This window comes from Triticum urartu, chromosome 3A, assembly GCF_056163025.1.
Source record: "Triticum urartu cultivar PI428250 chromosome 3A, HENAU_Tu73, whole genome shotgun sequence".
In the NCBI taxonomy this organism is placed as follows: domain Eukaryota; kingdom Viridiplantae; phylum Streptophyta; class Magnoliopsida; order Poales; family Poaceae; genus Triticum; species Triticum urartu.
Genome location: NC_141875.1, coordinates 714,198,532 through 714,220,455, shown reverse-complemented (window position 1 = coordinate 714,220,455; position 21,924 = coordinate 714,198,532). Strand labels below are relative to the sequence as shown.

The 21,924-nt window shown below is 44.7% G+C and overlaps 1 protein-coding gene and 1 pseudogene across 1 annotated transcript in view; one reads left to right on the top strand and one right to left on the bottom strand.

Annotated features, from left to right (window-relative positions):
* LOC125546251 (polyubiquitin-like) overlaps window positions 1–16,172 on the top strand; it is a 242,986-nt pseudogene extending 226,814 nt beyond the window's left edge.
* The window catches only part of LOC125534889 (polyubiquitin-like), a 34,023-nt gene that overhangs the window by 1,294 nt on the left and 10,805 nt on the right, over window positions 1–21,924 (bottom strand). The window lies entirely within an intron of this gene.

The window sequence follows — 21,924 nt, the reverse complement described above, 5'->3', positions numbered from 1 at the left end:
CGGAACATATAGTATTATCAATCAAGTGATACTTCTATTTGGTGAACACACCTGTCAAGTGCAGTTTTTCACAGAATAGTAACAAATGTCGCTGTTTTCCTCTACTTTCCCTATTCATCTCAGCATATATACTCACCAAATTGAATTATACCCTGGGCAAACTTGGGCAAACTTAGTGTACACTAAAGAAGAATATTGCTGCTGTTTCTTTTTCTAAATATAAATTTCCAGTTTCATTTTATATCAATAGCACTATAACTTCTCTGTGGCATACACGATGGAAAAACTGTCTCAAAAAGAACAATGTTCTATGTGCGAGCTTATGAATTTTAGTAGCAAGGAAAGATTCACTGAAACAGCTCTGCATTTCAGTACTGCGGAAATATTCACAAAGCCGGCTGATGAAAGGTAAAACATACACTATCACGTATTCACATGGATAATAAGAGAGATGAATGCACAAAAGTAGAACCAAGTAGATATTGAGGGCACGGCAGGACAATTCATGACCAAGAAATTTGCGGACACTTCCAATGCACTGTATAAAACAAGGAGAGGTTCCAAATCCAGACAAAGGCGGCCTGTTACGAAACTGATAACCCGACCGGAAGAGCTTACATGGGCTGGATGGTCATGAATGATATTTGCCATGAGAGCATGGCGTCTCAACAGAACCTTTTGAAAACATTGAACATGGGTGTTCTGGTGGCAGGCTGACCAGGGAGCTCACAGGGACGTCAGCCTAGCAGCAATTGGTAATGGAAGATTTTATTTTTCATGCTAGTCAAGGCACGATATGGGTGTGGCATGCTGGATTGAGGGGAGGGGTGGAATTGGTACCGACAGCGTACAGACGAATGCCAAATCAGCCAACAAGACTCACTGTTACAGAAGCTAGCTAGCTAGAGCATCCTTCAGAGTTGCTACCCTACAAGGCATTGATCTTAACCGAAAAACAGAATATGCACCCTTCAGAGTTGCTATACTACAATGCATTGATCTTAATCGGAAAACAGAATATGCAGGCTTAATAACTAAAGTTAACAGCATGCAGATGCTTCCGTTCAGCTTTTATTTACATAAAGAAATGTCAAACACTTGCACAACAGGTAGGTCATAGAAACAACAAGAGAGATCTAGTCACAAAGGTTAACAAACACATATAACGATTTTGGATTATCTTTGCTGTTTATTTTGTTATTATTGTTTTATTTTTGTATATAAACAAAACAAAATTTCAAAAGAATAAAGTGTCTAACTTATATACTCCATTGTTCTCTAGACGAAGAGTTTCTTCTGTGAAAAGAAATGATGGACAATTATAATCCCATAGCTCTAAGATCTAACATATAAGATGATATAAGGTTAGCAAGAAATTCCATGAGGCCAGGCAACCCTGCAATGTAATCCAACCTGACACCGACAGTAGGATATAGAGAGCCTAAATATCACCCAATCCATGGGGTCTCGGCGTCTCGCAACCCTGCAGTGTATTCTTAGCTACCTGACACTGACAGTAGGCTCTATAGAGGGCCAGAATTCACCAAATCCATATGCGAACAATCCTACCTGACACCGACAGTAGGATCTAGAGAGCCCAAAATTCACCCAATCCATATGCGAACAATTGTACAGCGGTAGATCCGAGGTGGGAAATCGGTTAAACAACTACTGTGAGGAACACAAGCATCACAAACAGAGCAGATCTGATCAACCAAAGCTGTTTTCGAGGGGGGTCGAGCCATCGCAGCAAACACTGGAGCGGGGGAGTGGCGGATGCATCTCGCTAGCCTACACTAGAGCAGCAGGGCTCTCAAGATCACTGTCTCTCTCGTCATCGGAGTCGGAGGAGCTAGGTCAGGCGGGTAGAGTTTTGGCGACGGGTTGCTCAGCTCGGGGACGGATGAGGATTCAAAATTTCACGGCGCAGACCAAGAAGACGGAAGGGGGAGGGAGCGGATTAGGACTTACCTTGAAGAGAGGAGGAAGATCTCCGCTCGAGTCCGGTAGGAACTGCGGGCGGGCGGCGCGGCGGCGGCGGCGGCCGCGCTGGCGGGGGACGGAGAGCGGTCCAAGCGAGAGAGGGAGAGTGAAGAGGAAAGGGTTTCTTTTTAGTATATATATGATATATGATAATAATAGAGAAAAAGATAGGAGAGAGTTTTTTTAGGGAAATGAAGATAGAGGATAGTTTTTTTAGTTGAAACAACACACTTTATTTATATTCAACCATGTTTGTTTGGAGACCCCGCGGGCCGGAGATGAGCGCTAGGACCTGTCGAGGGCCCGTGAGCCCGTTAGGGTTTCGAAGCGCCTCCACCAATGGCGATTCCTGTCATGGTGGTGAGGCCACAGAGGAAACGCAACATCCTTGTGCAAGTTCGGCAAGTCTTCTGCTGTGACTGGGATTTGTTCCTGCCTTCCTGGATAGTAACTTCAAGTGTGTCTTCTCGAGCCTTGGTGATTTTAGGTTCGATCGGTCAAGAAAGCCAACGTTGCCCTGGAACTCATCCATGCCCTCGTCGGCGCCTAAAGCCCCCACACCCGGCATGCCAGAGGTCCTAGGACACGAGCAGGAGCCTCCGCTAGAGGCTGACCAGGGGCAGGCAAGAGTGTTGACTCTATTTTCCTTTGTTACTTGTGTGTGGTAGGATGCTATCTTAGTGATGCTTCTTTAGTGGTGTTCAGCTGCTTCGCCTTCTCGTGTCGTCCATGTGGTTGTGCAAGGGTACAGATTCCGAATCCACATGTTATCGTTGAGATGGGGGTTTAGGATCCCACGACTGCCTTAGCCAAGAAAGTTGTCGTTGTTCGTGTCAAGGAAGCCGGGACCAGTGCTCCTAGCGCTGTGGAGCCGCTTGAGGTGGTGTAGTCGACGGAGCCCACAATTGATGCCGTTGTTTCTCTGGTACCTCTGTCGAAGCCTACCAACGCATGCCTCAAAGCCCGAGGACAATGGCCTGGATATGAAGCAAGAGAAGAAGAGGAACACGGTGATAGACTTAGCCATGGTGTCATTGTGGTCTTTGTTCCAAAAGGGGAGCGAGTTGAGGCCAGATGTCCGGAGAAGACCAGGGCCGCCATCGACGAGGCTGCTGAGAAGATGAAGCCCTTCTGCTTGGGCATCCGAAAGATTGGCTTGTCGGTGGAGCCCTGGGTTCCTGCTGGTTCTGACCCAACTTGCTCCTCGTACACTACAGATCACTACAAGAAACTTGTTAATCCGTGATAGATTTCGCATGACAATATCGAAAACTGTCATGGACTAACTGCTACAGTCCCGCAAGCCCGCCGAAAGCCCGCTAAAGCCCGCCTATCCGTCCCCATATAAAATGCTAACCCTAAACCCTCCTCGCCCCTCCTCTCACTACTAGGGAAAACCCTAGCAGCAGCGCGGGTTTTAGACCTATCAGTAGCGCGGGGTTATGCGCTACTGATAAGGCGCTACAGCTAACAAATAGCAGTAGCGTGCCTCCACCCACGCTACTGCTAAATCGGCTTAGTAGTAACGAGTTCCATGAGGAGCGCTACTGGTAATTAGTAGTAGCGCTTCTCCCTTCCCGCGCTGCTACTATTATTTCGTATTTTATTTCTTTTTTATTTCATGTTGTATTCGTACACCTTTACACAAGTTTTCATACAACAGGAATTTAGAAATTGTTTTTACATCATAATGAGTTATTACATCATGGGGTGAAAGAACCATGTGGACTAGGTTTCAAGTGGATGGACATCCACTTGAAACCCATCCACTTGAAACTAATCCCCGGTTCTTTCACCCAGTGATATAATAAATATCATCATCATATCATTAACAACTTATCATCATAATACATCATTGTCATATAACACCTCCTCAAGATCATCATTTTCATCAATGAGACATCACATAGCAAATTGGTCACTAGTCGTAATCACAAGTACTTCTCACATCATCAACTCTAACACATTGTATCACATAATAAACATATTGTACCTCATATGACCTACTACATTCTCTTAGGACTTACTATATTCTCTAAGGTAAAATAGCAAAAAACAAGATAGCCCCTGACTCTCCATTATGGAGAATGGAGATTATCCTGTCTCCAATTCTTGCCTTTCGCTTAATGTTACTTCCAAGAACCTCCTTGCGAATGTCCAAACATTTTTTCCATTCTTTGATTAGCATGTGTTCACCGCTTTTAGAAATCCGATATGCACAGGTGAGCACTTTAGATTCACCTGGTTGTATGTTCATAACTGCAAGGCGACCATTCTGATACATCAGATGAGGCACACAATCCATCGGGATTTTCTGTTGAAAAACATAGTAATAACTTCGTAGTTAGCAATGATGTACTAGTTTTAGAAGTATGCAAAAGATGCACGGATGTCGTAATAGTAAAAAATCTTACCAGGGTATCTCCATTGAAGTTACCGTGGTTCAACACGTGCACTAGTGGCACGTATTCACCATAATTTGGAGGAGTTCGATAATAGGTATTGTAATTCTCAAGAAAAGTACAATAAGCAATCAGATGACTTTTCTCCTTATAAGTTAATTCGGAGCCATCGGTGTAGTGGATTTTGTCTACCATCTTCTGCACATTCTTTGAAGATTCAAAATAAGTTGTCAATGGAAATAAGCTGTCAACTATTTTGAAATAAACAATACAAATTAGTTAATAACTATGTTTGAGAAACTCGCATTGCGGTAGAATCGGAAGCGTATCAACAAGGACCCAGATGTCTACATTGTCTTGCTCGATGTCCGGATTACCAAGATCCATGGTGACAATCATACCCTCATAAAAACCATACATTTTGTAAAGTGCTTCCCAATTTTGGCAACCAAAATGGGTTACGCTCTGAGAATTGTACAGATTTACTTCAAAATCGATATCATGATGGGTCCTTAGGTGTATTTTCTTTGTTTCATAATTTTCATGGTCTTCAAAACCCATCCTCTCCAAGACATAGCGTCTTGCATAGCATGGGATAAGCTAGTCGAATTATAAAAGATGAAAATTAGACGTTGAAATAGTTGAAGTCATGCTTAATTACGAAAAAACACTTGTCGTTGTTGCGTACCGTTTCAACATCGAAGGTCTCCTCGAGCTTAATGTTGAAGCGCCGATCTTCATCCAGCTCAACGAACCTGTCGCACATACCTCGATCATCGTGGCACCAGCTGCACTCCCCCGGGAGACTGTCGTCGTCCGAGTACGACATTTCCTACGTTCATAATTCAAAGATTAAACTTGTACATATTCTAGCACAAGTCATGCCAGAATTCACGGAAAAATCCGGCATGACCTTTGCTAAAAAAGACATATCAAGCGCCTGAAATTTGCTGGAACAGAAATTAATCAGCACTCCGGCAAAACATAGGCCACTCAGAGGTGTAACCAAAACATGAAATAATTGCTTAAACTAAAAAATAACAACAAATATGACATGTTCAACTAGTTCTATTAATTCAACTAGTTATTACTAAATATAAACTTAGTATAAAAAGAAAAAAAACTAGTTCTTTCTAAAAATGAAGTAGTTCAACTAGTTATTAATTTACTTACTATACTAGTTCAACTAAAACTTAACTAGTTCAACTAAAACTAAACTAGTTCTATTAATTCAACTCGTTCTTACTAAATATAAACTTACTATAAATAGAAAGAAACTAGCACATCTACTACTACTAATTAACATCTAACTACTACATCTACTACTAATTAACATCTACTACTGCTAATTATACAACTAGTTTACCATCACTACTAGTAATTAATATCCACTACTTCTAAAAATCATTATCTATGAACCCTAAATTAACATCTACTACTACTAAAATCATCTACTAACTAAGCAAAGAGAGAGGGGGTGGGGGAGGGGTGGGGGGCTTACAGAGGGAGAGACGGTGGCGGGGAGGTGCTCGGCGACGGAGGGGCGGCGAGGGCGGGCTCGGGATCGGGAGACGGCGGTCCTCGGCGGCGGGCTCGGTCGAGGGCGGCGGGCTCGGTCGAGGGCGGCAGCGGTGAGGTCGAGGGCGGCGACAGTGTGGTCGAGAGCGGCGGCGGTGAGGTTGAGGGCGGGCGGCGGCGGCGGCGGTGAGGGCAGGCGTGCTCGGGCTCGGGCGGCGGCGACAGGAGTAGGGGAACAGGCCGGGGGGGAAGGAGGACTTAGCGAAATTTTGATTCAGGGGGGTGGTTAACTCGAACTAGCAGTAGCGCTCATATGGAAAACGCGCTATAGCTAACTTATCTATAGCGCGTTTTAGAGAAAACCGCTACTGCTAATGGAAGCAGTTATTTCTTTTGTTTATCCCAATATCAGTAACGCTTTGTCCTGAAAAAACGCTATAAGTCTAAGCAATGTAAAAACATCAAAAATATACATTGGTCATCATTGATCTTTTTGTGTATAATCTAAATAGTCAACATGAATCCTCACTGTACCTGTATAGGTACAGGCGAGGATTCATATTGCAACCACAGATCATACACATATAGTTCAATGAAGACCAAGTGCTCGAGATAGGTTGAGAAGTAACATATTTAAGGTGGTAAACACCTTATTCGCTTAGCAGTATGGGACTAAACTTAATTAGTTGCGGTGATACTTAGCAGTAGCGAGTTTTGGGGAAAACCGCTGCTACTAAGTTCTTTAGAAGTAGCGCGTCCACGGGAAGGGCGCTACTACTATATCTAGCCTGGAGGCAACACCGTGGCAATTATAGTAGTAGCGCTCTTTTCACCTAGAGCGCTACTGCTACTCAGTCATTAGTAGCGCTCTTTTCTGAAGCTCGCTACTGCTAATTAGCAGTAGCACCTGTTTTTAGACCGCGCTGCTGCTAAGATTCAGTGTATAAGGTTTTCCCTAGTAGTGTCTCTCTCCCTCCTCCGCAGTAGCCGCCACCCATCGTCTCAGCACCTGCCTCCTCCCACACCTCACCGACGGCCCTCCCCCTCCCCTCCACTAACCTTGCAACTCCGGCAACTACCAGATCCAGTGCATCCCCCACCCATCCATCCCTCTCGCAACGCATCTCTCTCTCTCGTCCGACAACTCGCACCGTGACCAACGCCGGCAGATTCCCGCGACGCCTGCCGCCACGTAGCACACTCACGAGCTGTTCTCCGGCACCGCCGTCCTCTAGTCCAGCTGGATTCGGCGCTTCCGGTGTCTAGCGCTCGCCTGCGACACTTAGCCATGGCTAGGGTTTCGGTTGCATCGTGTCCAACGCCGGCGAGTCTCCGGCGGCTCCTCTCCATCCACACCACACCTCCTCGCATCCTCTCCGCCTTCTGGATGGCGTCCCCTAGCATGGTGTGCTCGCGCGTGTTGGGCTGGATGCGGTGACCCAGACCTCTGCCGCATCTCCGATGTGGCACTGGCTCCGATGGCGACCCCCTTTACCGCGCGGCTGTGGCGGCCGACTTGCACTTCGGTGAGAACTTGTACCTCTGCCTCCCTCCTCTGCTCTGTGCCATACTCTGTTTTGTGTCCATCGATCCGAATTTTATCTTGGGATAGTTAGGGATTGCTGCTGTTTGGGCTCAATTAAGTCGATTTGTTGTTGTTTAGGCTTGACCAAAGGTGTTCTCTAGTTGAAATGAGAGGGAGAAGGAAGGTGCTACAATTTTTATTGTTGTTGAACTGACATGTGAACATCACGCATTCCACCAAAGAGGGACGCATTCCACCAAAGAGGGAGGTAAATAAATTACAGCAAAACGGAACCAAGAAAGTTTGATATCTGATTGTATTTGTAGAGGTAGATCTCGAAATAGGTGAATAGTTCAAACTCTTTCCAATCTCTAAATGTACTATGCGCATCACCATTGTGAGAATGATAAAAAAAACAGGCACCTGAGCGCACTAGTTTTATATGGATGAACATGCATGTATAAACTTGTTAGAATCATCAGCTACACCACTATATAAATTAAAGGTGACAACATGCATTTACATTATACAGGAATACATAGTGGATGTATGGAAACATCAGCATTGCTCAATCAAGGACGATAACTTACCGCTGAGCTACTGCAGATATGAGCCTATGCATTGTAAACCAGAGCATATATGTTGTATTTGTATTTCCTCATGTAGTTTTGATCTTTTATTGCAAGTTAAATAAACACAAGTATAGGAGCTTATGCTTTAAAATTTGTGTCAGGAAGTTATTACTAGATCCACTATACCAATAATTTTTATTTTCAGAATCTCATGGTAAGTCTGGAAGTTGCATTGCATATATATGTCATCACCTATCGAATGCATCTTGTATACAGTATCTGGATGGGAATGTTTAGGTCATTTAGAGTAAATTTATTCCTCCCTTATTCTTTTGTGTTTCTGTTTGAATCTTTTAAGTTTTGTATTAATATGGTTGCAAACAACGCTGATGCAAGAAGCTAAGAAGCTAGACTGGTGCGTTCTATGCAAAGACTGGAATTGTTACTTTGCATTTCACTTCCTAGGTAGCATGGATGAGAGCACATCTTCAACCTGCTGTACTCATTGATTCTCTAGCATGCTATCTTTGTCTGATTGCTACTGCTTTGTTCAAATAGGTGACACAAAGTGAAACCCTTGAAATGAACTCCATTACAGCCTTGATTTCTTATTTATTTATTACCTGACTTATATAGTTGTACAAATAATCCTTCTGTTCTCCCTTTTTCTTTGGGTTTGCAAGCAACAGTTTAATTGATGCGTAGTTTTTTTCGCTTATTACAGAAGAGGTGATGGATTTTGTAGTATTGTATCTTTGGAAATGCGCGTAGATAGTATTGCAATTTGAAGGAGTGATGGAAGTGAAGGTTGCATGTTTTTCTTTAAGATTACTAATAGATGGTATATTATTTTTGATTCAGATTCAAGAGTGTTTGATCTGCTATATAGTGCATTTGTTCACTCCCAAAATTTCAGTGTTACTACTAGCATTTTCCTTATTTATTGGTATTATTCACATCACGTCATTGGTGAAAGCTTACTGGAAATAATAATTAAGCAAGGGTGTTCTAAGTTAAACTAAATTGTTATGTATACAACCAGAACTAAAGAAAAAAGATATCTAGTTATATTCCCTTGAATTATTTACTTAATGCATTTTCATGTGAGGGCTTTTTACAGAAAGAAACTGAGATTCATTTAGAAAATCATGTTAATATTTATTGCATATCATTAACTAATGGCTACATAGTTAACACGATGTTAGTTTAGTTGGTTCATTCTCATGTACCCTTTTTCATAATACTTTCCCTTGTACTTATTTTATTGTAAAGACAATAATCAGGAAGTGGCATTTATAAACTTCAACATCTGCTCTATCTCAATTCTTTATCCCATCAGATATTGAAGTGTAGGCAGAGATAATTGTGTACCTTGTATGCTATGAATGCTAGTCATACCCCCCTCCCCCCCCCCCCCCCCCAAAAAAAAAGGGTAATCAGTAAATGGGAGAATGCATGCCTTTTTTTCTTCCAGCATATGTTACTGCTCTTCTCAATTTCGAGTGTGGTTAATCTACGTGTAAAGGTTATGGTCTGAAAGCATCAGAATAAATTTTATTAGGTTCATCTTGCTTAATTGAATTATTTTGATGCTCGTGAATATTTGGTTTTTGTAAAGAAGTCTACTCTTAGCATAATAAGATCACTAAGAGGACCATTTAATTGGCTAAAATGGTCTTTTTTTTGAGTTGTTTTATTTTACATGACATCTAAAAAGCAAGTTTATTGACAGAATTACCTTTACTTGATGATGAAAGTATGCCTTCAGTATTCGGTAATTGCCTTTGGCTCCTAGGTGCATATGCACCCATTGTCAAAATACACATTTCGAAAAGTTGAAAAATTCGGAACAAAAATCCCGCGTATATATCCGGACATTTTATGTGCGTGCACAAGGTTTCAGTGAAAAACGAGGTTTTTTGTGGCTTGTGTAAAAAAGACAATTTCTGATGCTTCATTCTAACTATTCACGAGGCATTTCTTTATCTTTTTTACACAAGCCATAAAAAACGTCGTTTTTCGCCGAAACCTTGTGAACGCACATAAAATGTCCGGATATACACGTGGGATTTTTGTTCCGAATTTTTCAACTTTTCGAAATGTGTATTTCGACAATGGGTGCATATGCACCTAGGAGCCAAAACGCCGCTCTCGTATTCGGTAATTGCCTTTGGCTCTATTTTCATGTTTTGTTAACTATGAACTACATTGTATTGTATGGGAGCGCTTGTTGTTATGACTTATTATAATTTTGTATCCGTTTTTGATTCTATGCAGGTTTGGAAGGTAGTCCATGTTACTGGAGATTGAAGGTTTTTTAGCAGGAATTACTTGGGTTAGAATAGCTGTCTTGAACAGGTGGTGTAGTGTTCTGGTGGTGTAGTGTTGGAGATTAAAATCAGCTAGGAGTGGATTTTCAATGAAGTCATGTTACTTGACTTTTTACAAGAAATGCTTATAGCTTTTTCTAGATATGCTTTTGATGTTTGATATTAAGGTTTCTTTGTTGAAGCCATACTAGATTGTTGGAAATCTGTATTGTCTTCTGAACAAATGCTATTTTTTGAATGAATATAATTTGGTGGTCTTGTTGTAAATTGTGATGCATTGAGAAAATAGGTTAGACTAAAAAAGGGTAAAAAAAAAGGGGCTAATGTGTTCGAATGGAATGGAATTGGGTTGGTTAATACACAGGACATGTTTTCCTCCACGTCAGATCCACGTAGGCAACATATTGCTTCCAGGTCATGTAAATCGGTGACGGATTGTTCCGTCACATCCTAGTTTGGGCTTGGCGGGCCTGTGGCAGATCCATGACAGCCAAGAACCGTCATGGAAGGTACGATATCAAATTATGATGCGATATACATGACGGATTTTAAATCCGTCATGGAGGGGCACGCATGACAGTTTTTGGTTGATCCGTGACGGACAAGGACCGTCATGTATTAACAAGTTTCTGCTTGTAGTGGATGCTGTCTACTCCAATTATTTTAGCATGTATTTTATTTTAATAAATTATTACTTTGGATTGTACTTACTTTTGTGTACACATATCACATGATCATTCTTGCGTACGACCTCTCACTCTGGCGTACGACCTTGTTGCTCAACGTGTCGACCTTGTCGCTCCGCACTTTGCCGCACCGATCTTATTAGACAGCAACCTCGCTATACCGGCCTCGTCGCTACATCGACTTCAAACACAATCGACCGACTCCGGCTGCAACACGATCGATGTCGACTTGGCCATCGCCAACTCTATGTTCTCCGCGGCCGACTCATCCGAGGACTCCGCTTCGTCGTGTCGTCGCTTCACAAATCACAACTCGGACCACACCACCAACGCACGGGCATGAAACAGCTAAGTCAATTTTTGTGATTAAACTGCATATTTACTTCTTAGCGAGTTTGTTTTTTGTCACTTCCGAGTGTCACTCGGGAGTTGCTCCCCACCCGCACCCAAGTCAAAATCGATGAAATAAAATTTATTAGTTCCTCAACTATATTATTTGGTTTATAACCGGTCTATCTTTGAGCGTTGCAGTACAGTAGTACACTCCGGGGCTACTCCACACGGGAGGGCATTACCCTCGAGAGTTGCAGCTCATTCGAATTTGCATTTACTTTTTTGTTTGGTTTTCTATCTTTTTTGCAAGACGTCTAAATAAATACGCTCGATACCTAACGCCCACTCTTCATCTCCAAAACCGGTCGCAACCTCACTTCACCTTGATGATGCCTGCCTCTTCCACCTAGATAAATTTGAATGGAGCTATGGTTTGTGCCAGGATCACTCAACGGAGGCTACTTTCTTGATGTCAGCTTGCTGATGCCTCGCCTCACCTACTCATTTTTTTTCTCTCTCACCCGTTTGTCAACACATGCAATCACCAACGTGTGCTCCTGAACTGAGCAGAGCAACAAAAGCTCACACTGCGTTGCCTGAATGGCTGCCTCGCTCCTTTTGTCATGGAAGAGGCGAGCTCCTCTGCAAGGAGTCCGTCTCTCTATGCAAGCAGCACATTTGGCGGACGTGGGGTTCAGCAGGTTGATGCGGCGTCTGGGGCATCCGTCCAGCCTGGGCCATTGGCCATGCCCTTATCTCCTTGAGACATCACCCAGGGGCTGCATCGAAGCAACTTAAATTAATTAAACATGCATAGTAATGTTTACTCGACATCGCAAGCACTTGGTGAGATGTAGTAGAAAATTTTACTATGTTCTCTTTGCCTAACGACCATTGTCCAACGAAAGTCCCAGGAATATCACCGAGATCCTCCATCAGACTCACACGGTTTGTTAGAGGGTCGGGAACTACACCCACTAGGTGCACTAATCGGACTTTCAGTGGCCAAGAAGAATTTGAATCTTTGGCAGACTTATATAGTCTGACAGAGAGGCTCGAAGACTACACCCACTAGATGCACTGATCAGACTCTCGGTGGCCAAGAAGAAGAAGAACTTGAACCTCATGTATGTTGCATTTCACTCGAGGAGATGTTCCGTGTTCAGTCACGATGAAATTCCAAATGACTTAACTCGAGCATGTATTCTGTGTTCTGGCACGATGAAATTCAGAGCAACTTGGCAAGCACCTTAACAAGCTTGCCAGATGCGAACCAACCTGTGGTTGGGTGGTTAGAGGGACTGTGGTGTCCCCAGCCCATCAGGGTTCAAATCCTGGTGCTCGCATTTATTTCTGGATTTATTTCAGGATTTTCGGCGATGCGCATTCAGTGGGAGGAGACGTTCCCGTCGACGACGAGGCGCCTAGAGTGACTTCGTAAATCTCAAGATGATATGCCGGCTCAGTCTTTCGGAGGTGCTCATAGGGGTAGGGTGTGCGTGTGTGCGTTCATAGGGATGAGTGTATGCGTGTGTATATGAGCGCTTGTGTCTGTACTGATGATAAAAAAACAAGCTTGCCAGATTGCTCGGCGACACCCTTGACAAGCGGCAAAAAAGAAAAATATGGATGGCAATTACTATTGGCAGTTGTTTCCTTTCCCCACAAAAAACCTCTCCTCTCTTTCCGTTAAAAAAAACCCTCTGCTCTCCTCTCTTTCCCTTAAAGAAAACCCTCTCTCTTTCTCTCTCGCTTCGACCGCTCTCCTTCCTCCTCCTCCGCCGCCGCCGCCGCAGCCCCGTGCGCACGCAGCTCCTACCGGATTCCAGCGAAGATCTTCCTCCTCTCCTCTCGGTAAGCCCTAATCTGCTCCATCTCCCTTCCATCTTCTTCGTCTGCACCGTGAAATTTTGAATCCACATCCTTCCCCGAGCTGAGCAACCCGTCGCCAAAACCCTACGTACCCGCCTGACCTAGCTCCGAGTCTGATGACGAGAGAGACGGTGATCTTGAGAGCCCCTGCTGCTCTTGTCTAGTGTAGGCTATCGTGATGCATCCGCCCCTCCCCTGCTCTTGCATCTGCGTTTGCTGCGATGGCTCCAACCCCCTGCCGGTGTTTCCTCAAAAACAGCCCTGCTGCTTTGGTTGCGGTGCCCTGTGTTCCTGGTAATAATTAATCGTCTCCTGTTGCTATTGTGGTTTGCACAACTGTATGATCGATGATGTGTAGTGTGGCAATCTTTTCATGATTGTCCTCTGCCGCCGCTCAATTATTCGCTTATGGATTGGGTGAATTTGAGTTTTTTTTCTTGTTCACACACAATGCTCCATAAACTGTATTGCTGTATAACAAATTTAACTGCCCCCATCCCCCCCCCCCCCCACCCCCATCGGGTCTACCACCGCGTAATCGCACATGGATTGGGTGAATTTTACCCCTCTATTGAGCCTTCTGTCAGTGTCCCATAGATAGGAGGAATATATTACATCAGATGGTTGCCTGGCCTCATGGAATTTGTTGCTAACCTCATCATCCTCTGCTAGATCTTAGGATTATAATTGTTAATCATGAAACTCTTTATCTAGAGATCGATGGAGCATATATCAGGTATACCTGATCGAGTTCTTGTTATATGTATGTATGTCCTTGCCACGGAATCTAATAAGCTAGATACTTCATATTTTTACAATTTTTTGTTTTGCTTTATATACATAAATAATAAATGAAACGGTAATAAGTCAATAAACAAGATAAACAGCAAAGATAGTCCAAAATCTTTATGTGTTGTGACTATACATCTCTCTTGATGCTTCTACGACCTTACCTGTTGCAAACGTTAACGTTGTGTGTGTGTAAATAAAGGCTGGACCGCTGGACTTCGGCATCTGCATGCTGTTAATTTTAATTAGTTAGTAAGGATGCATATTCTATTTTTGTTTTGTTAAGATAGATGCTTTGTAGGGTAGTAACTCTGAAGGGTGCTCTAGCTAGCTAGCTTCCGCAACGGTGAGTCTTGTTGGCTGATTTGGCATTCGCCTGACACCGTCGATACCAATTCTACCCCTCCCCTCAACCCAGCATCCACACCCCTATCATGCCCTGATTAACATGAAAAAAAATCTAGTACCAATTGCTGCTAGGCTGACGTCCGCGTGGGCTCCCGGGTCAGCCTACCACCAGTAAACCTGTGTTCATGTTGTCAAAGGTTATGTGGAGACGCCATGCTCTCATGGCAAATATCATTCACGAATCACGACCATCCAGCCCATGTAAGCTCTTCTGATTAGGTTAGTTCTATAACAGGCCACCATCGTCTGGATTGGGAACCTCTTCAAGTGTCCGCAAATTTCTTGGTCATGAATTGTCCTGTCGTGCTCTCAGTATCTAATTGATTGAACTGTTGCTATCCTGACCCCCATGATTCGGATAGCTCTTAAGCTGGTGCCTTAAATCTCTTTTGTGCATTCATTTCTCTTATCCACCTGATTACGCACGATTTACCTTTCATCAGCTGTCTTTGTAAATCTTTCCCCGGTACTGAAATTCAGAGCTGTTTCAGTGAATCTTTCCTCGCTACTAAAATTCATAAGCTCACACATAGATTGTTGTTCTTTGAGTTATATAGTGCTAGTGATATAAAATGAAACTAGAAATTTATATTTAGCAAAAAACAGCAGCAATATTCTCCTTTAGTGCATCACTAAGTTTGCGCAGGGTATAATACAATTTGGTGAGTATATATACTGATTTGATTAGGGAAAGTAGAAAAAACGGCAACGTTTGTTGCTACCCTGTGAAAAATTGCACTTGACAGGCATGTTCATAAAATAGAAGTATCACTTGATTGATAATACCATATATTGTGTTTTATTCCTAGCAACTCACGGGCACCTAACTAGTCTCTTCAATTTTCAGAACTGAGTGAACCGTGCATGTATATATTATGAATGATTGCTCAAGACTTAACTTTGCAAGCTAGGCTTAGTGTGGCACCTTTTCCCTGTATAAACGAAGTATTTATGCAGTATATTTCTCTTCTTGCTTCTACTGTTTTAATAATGGGCCCTTTGTACGTTCTTCTGTATTGTTCTACAGCCTAAATATATTGTCTAACAATTGTTGATGTTTGTGTCTGTAGCTCATCCAGAATGCATATCTTTGTCAAGAACCCCACCGGCAGGACAATCCGCATCAAGGTCCACTCATCAGACACCCTGTACACCGTCAAGGCAAAGATCCAGCAGCAGTACCACCTCGTCTTTGGTGGGTTGCAGCTAGAAGAAAACCGTACATTGGCCGATTATGGCATCGAGCATGACTCTACGATTGACCTCCAGGAAAAGATGCAAATCTACGTGACGGAGACGCTGTCAGGCAGGACCATGGCCCTCGAGGTCGACAGCCTAGACACTATCGGCAACGTGAAGTCAAGATCCAGGACATGGAGGGTTTTCCCAAGGGCCAACAGTGCCTCATCTTCGCCAGCAAACAGCTGGAGGACGACAACCGCACCTTGGCTGACCACAACATCTGGAAGGAGTCCACCCTCCTCCTTGTCCTCCACCCGTGTAAGCCAGGAGAAAGTAGGATGATGCACCTCTTTGTCAGGACCCTGGATGGGAGGACCCTCGACCTTAACGTCAGGAGCTCGGACACCATCAACAATGTCAAGGTGAAGATCTATGAGAAGGATGGCACTCCCCCTATACAGCAGCGCATCATCTTTGCTGGCAGGCAGCTGGAGGATGGCCGCACCCTGGCGGACTACAAGATTGAGAGCGAGTCTACCGTTGATCTGGTGCTCCGCCTTTGTGGTTGCTGAGCTGGATGGCCTGCCATTCAACAACTAGTTTTATTCTGCAGGAGCCTTCCTTCCAGTAGTGGTGCGTTATCAGTAAACTATCATTCTAGTACTGTACGGTAGTATATATATATGCTCCGGTATTGTTCCTTAACAGTAGAAGTGTGGTGTGTTATCAGTAAAACTACGTACTAGCAGTATCATTTAGCAGTTTGTTAGTGTGTTGAGTAGTTCTGTTTATCCATCTATCATGCCGAACTACTATTAAGAGTCCCTGGATCTGTATTGTCATCAGTTGATTGAGAATACAGTCTGTATGCAGTTTGACCGACAAATAGCCTCCTTTCTTTACTCATTTATATTTCCTTTCTTCATACCAGTGCAGTTAATATCTGTAGCCATGTTTTTGATTTCTTTGACATCACAGTCAAAAGTTGAAGCGATGAAGATCCTAACACTATGATCGCATGCTTTTACAAGCATGTTGTGAACCACATGAATGTCACATTGAGTTGGAACTGGGTAAGAGTTGGAATCAAGTTTTCCTTGTCCTCATAGTTGGAAGAGGAGGAGGAGGATGGCGGCGGGAGGACCACGATGGGGCGTGGCGCAAGAGCGGTGGAGGAGGACAAGGAGGCTTTGGCCGAATAGGCCCACCTCAGCCACCATGGAGCATTGGAGACAGTCGATCACCTTACTCCAGACCATGGTGGGTGGTGTAGCATCGGGGATTTGGGGGGCAGCGCCTAGGGTTTGAAGGTGGATTGGCGTTTCGGGGGATGACGACAGGGTATTTATAGGGGGAGAGGCTAAAGGGCCATGGGGTGGCCGAGGCAAGTGGAACGATGCTAGTTTTCAGAGGGATAGGTAGGGTCTGGGAATAAAGACAATTTTTGTCAAATTTGGAATGATGCAGGACTGGAAGATGATGATGATCTTGATGCTCGCAGTGCTCTTGCGCCCGACGTAGTTGGGTGGGTGTTTCGGACAACGAGTTCTGAAGCTGTAGAACTTCTTCCTCAAGCTTCTTGCAGACCTTGTTGCGACTTTGGGGCTACGTCTCAAGGGTTCAAGCCTCATTACGAAGGCGCCTCTGCTCGCCCTTGCTACCTTCAAGGTGGGTTCGCAGGGCCTCGCACGCATCCCGCTTCGTCTTCACACTGGCTTCGAGGTCGCGGATGGTCTCCTTCAGAACACCGGCCTCCTCCTCAGCAACACACATGACATCCTTGACCTCGTCACTCACATTGTGGGCATCCTCCAAAGTCTGTTGGAGCTGCACTGCTTTCTCTGGGGCTGCAAAGTAACCAAAAACCAGAGCTCAATATAAAGGAAGAATAGCAAAGTGACAATATGGAAAACAAGGACGGGAACATAAACGATAAAGAGAGTGGTTTTTGTGCACCCACGCACATTGCACCCATGATAAAAAACTCAGCAAAACAGTTCAAAAAATACTGAAACTTTGTGGATGTGATTATGACCAAATGTTTTAGGTGCTTGCAAAATTTGGTGACGAAAAAATATCCGAGGAAATATGTACAAAAAAAAACAAAGTATGTGCCGAAAACATGTGAACAGTAACATGGGGGCAGAGCATCATTTGTATTTCGATTTGTATGGAGATCATTTGATGTTTTTTGTTGACCAAAATTTGCAAGCTCCTAAAACATTTGCTCATAATCACATCTACCAAGTTTCAGGATTTTTTGATTTATTTTTTATTTTTTCGAATTTACTGTTCACTTCGGAGGTGCACCGATGATGGTGCAGTCACCACTTTCCAAAAGATAAATCAGTGCATGCCCGCTCGAAGTGCTCATTGGGCCACCACTTTCCAAAAGATAAATCAGTGCATGCCTGCTCCAAGTGCTCATTGGGCCACCGCCGAGCCTCAAATTGTTCGCGCAACTCCGAATTCTCGGCGGCCGGCTTGCGGTTCTAGTCTTCCAGCCCCTGTAAAAAAAATGAAGGCATATTCAGTAAACAGGGGTTGATAAAACGGAATGCGCAGTTCAACAGAAACTAAGCCCCGATTCCAGGCTGGTACCGCACTTAGTCTCAGGGGCTACAACTGCCATAAGCACAAAGCAAATGGCAAAGACAAGAATGACTCACTATCAAATCGGGCTCCACCGACAAGCCAAGCTTCTGGTTGGCGGACCAGAAGAGCTTCATCTCCTCGCCAGCCCTGCCCATGGCGATCCTGGTCTCCTCCGGGCTCCGGCACATCCTCTCCCAGCCCGCTTCCCTTTGGGAAGAGAGACGACAACGACACCATGTTCTGCCACCGCCTTCCTCTTCTTCTTTTGCCTCTATCCAGGCCAGTGGCCTCGGGCTTCGAGGCATGGGCGGCAGGCTTCGATGGAGGTACAAGGGAAACAACGGTCTCGCTCATGGTCTCCACCGTTGGCACCACATCAGGTGTCTCCAAAGAGCCAGGAGCGATGGTCCCAACTTTCTTGATGCCAGCGGTGATAACTTTCTTGGCTATGGTGGCCGCAAGATCCTAAACCCCCACCTCGATGACAAAAAGTGGGTTTGGAACCTGTACCCCTAGCACAAACATGTCGGCGGTCTCCGGAATGGCAAGAGAAGGTAAAGCAGCTGAACACCACTAAGGCTGGTCATAGTGGGGAGTAACTTAGATTAGTGTCATGCATATGACACTAGTCTAAATTACTACCTTCATAATGCAAAGTAACATAATAGCAGTATCATAGATGGCTTCATTTATTACCTCGTAGACTCATCTTGTCTTGAAAAGCGCTATGTTACAGTAGCATATTATGTTACCACCTCTCATTAATTACTTGCCACATAAGCAGAATTTTCTCGACGTGCGCTATGTTACTAGCTAAGTTACTCCCACTATGACTAGCCTAAATAAGCAAAACCAAGATAGCATCGTACCTCGCACAAGTAACAAAGTAAAACGCAGTCAACACTCTTACTTGCCCCGGTCTTGGTGGCCTTTATAGCGGTACTCATGTCCCGCGGCCTCCTTCATGGCCCAAACTTTAGTTACTGTATAAACTAGTAGAATGCCCGTGCGTTGCCACGGGCTTCTTAAAAACGTCATGATGCCATTCATGGAGCTAAAATATTTGAGAACAATGTTGTCTCAACTAATAGCTAGTAGCTAGTACTGCACACATGGAAATAAACATGAGCAAAGTAAACATGTTATACCCTCTGGTAGGCTAGGTAGAAGCCGCGGTCTCCTCAGCGGCCTTCTTGTCAGCAGCGGCCTTCTCGGCAGTGAGTCGGTCGGCTTCGATGATGGTGGACATGAAGATGACGAAGTTGACGTGGACGAACAGCGGCCAGCAGTTGCGTAGGAGATGCTCCCCCAAAAACTTAATTGCCCCTATCCGCACATGATCTCGAGGGATGGGGTTCCGGAGGCCTCCTCTCCCGTACAATCGTGCACCCGGTGGACAGGATGAGATCACCAGCGGCAGCAACACGGAGTGGAACGATAGTGAGCATGTGTGTGGAGGCAGAGCAAACGTGATTTTTTCTTCGTGGAGGCTAGGTTGGCCGACACGTCCAATATATAGGCGTGGTCGGGTGAAGAGACGTGGGCTGGAAAGCGCGCGAGTGACATAGGCATAAGCTCAGCTAAGCTCATACACGACACACGACACGAGACGTGGCATGGTGTGAAACCATTTCTCCTCTCAAGCTCCAATAGCATGTGGAAGAAGAATCCTTATAAAGAGGTTCAACTCTTTCTCCAAATCTGGGGTGGTACTAAACCTGACCACTCCCCTTGTCATCGTATCTTACATGGGCCCTTGGTGATTTTTTTGAAATTGTTAGATGGGCTTAAAGCCCACCCCATATTTTAACATGTGTTTTGTTCTGCCTAAGAGCATCTATAACCCGATACCTCCATACCCGCCCAAAACGCCCGGACGGGTTGCCCGACCAGTGACCGGACGCAAGAACGCAACCCAACCGGCTTCCCATAGCCGGCCCAAACGCCCTGACTAACTGGCACTCCCAATATCCATCCCAAATCTGGGGCGGATATGGGGAGGCCCGGACGCACCCGGGCACGCCCAACACATCGGACTAACGGATAGGGCCCACGCCGGGAAGCGAAGAGACTGCTGGTCCGACGGGAGCCTCCTCTGCTCCTCGCCGCGTGGCGCTGCTTCGGCTTGCTGCCCAAGGGAGGAAGCCAGCTATTTCAGCCGGATGGCGGCAGCAGAACCCTATCCCACCCGTTTCTTCCCCTTTCTCCTCTCCATCATCGACACTTCCTCTTCCGTCTACCTCTAGCGATGCCGAGGCGCCGGATCACCACCAATGCCATGCTAACTTCGGAGCGCCAGGTACAGCTTGTGGAGAAGATCCAGGTGAGACATGTTGCTTGTTTTGCTGCCGACCATCCTCCGGATTCGTCGGTGCCGTCGGAGTATGAGGAGCGGGTGGAGGAGGATCCGGAGCCCATGGAGGAGGGGCGGCGGAGTCGGAGGAGTGGGCTTTGCCATGGCATACACGGAGTATGAGGCAGCCCAAGCGATGGAGAGAGCGGAGCAGACCGCCATCCTCGCATCCATTCAGGACGAGGCCTACCGGCAATTCATCCAGCAGGATCAAGCGGCGACTTCGCCGAACTGGTTGTGGAGGCAGAGGCGGAGGAGGTTATGCTTTACCTATGTACGTAGTAGCATGTAGCTTTTTATTTGCATGTGTATGATGAATTTTAGGTATGAAGTTTGAGTTTCATGGTTGTGGAGGACTGTTTTGGTGTGGTGTGTAGTCACTGCCCGCGGACGCGCCCAGGCATTGGGGGCAGCTCTAGGGTATTGTGGCTGCGTCCGCGGGCATTTGGGGCCCGGCTTTTGGGTATTGGGGGCGCATTCGCGGGCATTTAGGGGCTGCATTGTGGGTATTGTGGTTGTAGATGCTCGAAGGCCTTGGGAAGCTTTTGCAAATTGCAAGGAACCAAGGATACTGGGCATTCCTAATAGCATTTCACAGATTGTTGGTCACATGTTTCTCTTCCTACTCTCCCTTCCATCAACCATCCATCAACAAATACAAACCCGACGACATTTGACAAATGGAAACACCCAGCAGTGACGTTCAGCTTCATTTCTAGCTCACTGTTAGGAATCACATGATGATGATCAACCATATGAGGGCATTAAGGGATAAGGACATGATCAACAATCGTGAATCTAATCTGTTGTAAGATCTACCCTTGAGTTCCTAATATTCAGATCTTCCAAGTGGGAAAAGTCCTAGCCAAACAATGTAGGCATGAAAGCAACAACAATTAGCATTTCATGTATAATCGTGGGAGGAAAGATTTAAGAAAAAAAGAATAAAACAAAATATGACACATCAGAGCTTTCATGCTTAAATAAATCAGAATTCTATGAAATTTCATTCCAAACATATGTTAATTCAACGTAGCACTTATGTATTACTAACCCAATCTGCCAACCCATTATTAACATTTAACAGTTAAACGTAAAATATATGACATGCATCACAACGGCGAGATCACCTCATGAAGTTTATGTAGCAAGACAACTCACTAAATGAACAACTCAATCAATTATGAGCACTTAACATCAAGATCATCAAGCTTTGGGTCTAGCATTTCGCGGATAATCATTTCAGCTTTTTTTGTTCTTCTCTTCTCTTCCTGTATGCATGATCATCAAGCTTTGGATGCATGATCAGTGTGATAGCTTAGCTGAAAAATCAGAAGAATATATCATTTGAGATGTGCATTACTACCATGAAGGCA